Here is a 2,566-nt window from a genome sequence, read left to right as displayed (position 1 = left end):
TTTAAGACGCGTGGACTTCAGCTCCCAGAATTCCTCAGCCGGCCTGCTGGGAACAGAGTAGGCGTCTTCCTTGGGCCCAGCAAATCCACTGAATTCTGGGAGTTGAAGTCCGCACGTGTTAAAATGGCCGAGGATTGAAAAAAATACACGGCGCACAGCCGCCGTCCCCGCCTTATAAGTAGTCCCGCCCACTTCCCGCCTCCTTTTAAAAAGCACGTGCTCTTTCACAATGAGGGATAGGAACTTGGCTCGCTTTCTTCATCACCCCTTTTGAAAGAAAAAAAAAATTCTCCAAATTTTCCTAGATGGGTGGGATAAGCCACAAACGTTTATGAATGACTCCCAAGCAATTAATAAATTCAGAGCGGGCTGTAGATTTTTGGGGGGGGGCATTTTCCCAACCTGCTTCTTCTCTGATCAGCTACCTCAATGCCCCCTGGCAGTGCCAACTAAGGGAGAGCGCAGGAAAGCGGGCTGGGAGCCCGCCACTCCAGCATCTGTGCAGCTTACCCCGCCAGGCTCTGTTGCAGCCTCCCTACCTTCCAAGGGCTTCCTTAACCTACCGGTGGTGCCCAAGTAATCAGGGATGGGATGGTGCTGGGGGCATCACTTTTAAGATTTGTGGACTTCAACTCCCAGAATTCCCCAGCCAGCATGGGTGGCTGGGGAATTTTGGGAGTTGAAGTCTGCAAGTCTTATAAAGTTACCAAGGCTTGACACCTCTGCTTGGCTGGCTGGGGAATTCTGGGAGTTGAAGTCTGTAAGTCTTAAAAGTTGCCAAGATTGGACACCCCTGGTCTAGCACAAGTCTTAGCCTAGGACAGGGGTCGGCAACCTCGGCTCTTTTATGACTCGTGGACTTCAACTCCCAGAATTCCTGAGCCAGCTGGCTCAGGAATTCTGGGAGTTGAAGTCCACGAGTCATAAAAGAGCCGAGGTTGCCGACCCCTGGCCTAGGAGATAATCAGCCAGTACAGACCAGAATCCACTGCTGGAAGCAACGGAGAAATCTCATAAATAAGATGTTACCTGTGTTACCTGTGAAAGGTGCAACCCTGTGGGAGGCAGAGCTGATGGGAGGTTTGGAGCATCATTTGCCTCCAAGGTAAACAGGATCTTCCTTTGATCCCATATCATGTTTGAAAAAGCCCCAAGACCCCAAACGTGAATTGCATCTCGCATGTGGGTGGGAGTGCTTTGGAGAAGGATGGAGAGATCATGTTTTTTACAGTAAAATATCCATTTTAGGGTATTTATTTATTTCAATATATACAATCCACCAACTTGCAAGGAGGCAACTCTTGGTGGCAAACACAGCTTAAAAGCATCAATGCAACAAAATAGGAAATGACAATAACAAACTACTGTTAAGATTTCTTATCAGGTAAGGGAAGAATCAATGTTTGACTTTGGGATTTGAGGATAGATCTGAGCTGACTTGAGAAATACTGTGGTTTTTCAACGGTTATTTGTATTTGACAGTGTGTTCTGTGTTAGATGATAATGGAGTGAAGAACATAACATGAATTTTGCTTTTTAGAATGTTGTTTATTGATTTAAGTATTTAAAATAGGGATTAAACTTAAGTGGTTGCTGTATTTTATCTCTGTACTGAAAAAAGTTGGAGGCCCCTCTTGTTATATATTTATTTAACCTATTTCTTGTCACTTTTTAACTCGTCCTACTAATATTCTCCTCCCCTTTCCCTCCTTTATGTTAGCTTGCATTTTTAACATTTGTTTTTGAAATTCAATAAAGATACTTTTTAAAACAAAAATAAAACAACAAGATGAAAAAAGGAAAAGAAATGACTGTTCAGGATAAACCTCAGGAAGACGTGAACGTTGCATAAAAGCTCACCTCACCTCCAGATTTCATTCCTGGAGGTTTTCGTGAGATTGGACAGCCATTTGTCTGACATGGTATAGGGCAGGGCTAGGCAACCTTGGCTCTTTTATGACTCGTTGAAGTCCACGAGTCATAAAAGAGCCAAGTTTGCCTACCCCTAGTATAGGGTTTCCTGCGTGAGCAGAGGGTTGGACTAGATGACCTCCAAGGTCCCTTCTAACTTTATTATTATTATTATAAGGTCCCTTTCCAACTCTATGATTCTGGTGTGGAGGACCTGCCCAAAAAAATCCACAAAGTTGGAACCAATCTAATCTTGAGGGCAACAGCATTCTAAGCACACATTGTTGAAAATTACCCACTCCCCCCTTGGTGTGGCAGGAAACTCATAGATCAGCCATCAGAGTAGAAAGCAAAAGGATTTGGAGATTCAAAACAGATTTGGGGCAAAATGCTGGCAGGAAAGGCCCAGTGATGGGATTCAAACCTGTGAACAACAGGTTCTCTGCGTGGATGCCATTTCCGGAAGTCTGTTCTGGGCCTGGGTAACAAAAAATTAGCTACCGGTTCTGCCGAAGTGGTGCGAACTGGCTGAATCCCACCACTGGGAAGACCCCATTCACACCCAAACTCCAGAAGGGTTCTGATCTTCTGGATCAGCTGAGAGGCCCGTCACCACCAAGTTGCTCGCCCACATTAATCACGCTGCAAATCAGGA

The sequence above is a fragment of the Vipera ursinii genome (assembly GCF_947247035.1).
Source record: "Vipera ursinii genome assembly, chromosome: 9".
NCBI classification, from domain to species: domain Eukaryota; kingdom Metazoa; phylum Chordata; class Lepidosauria; order Squamata; family Viperidae; genus Vipera; species Vipera ursinii.
The sequence above is the reverse complement of the archived record's forward strand: the minus strand, read 5'-3'. Positions refer to the sequence as shown.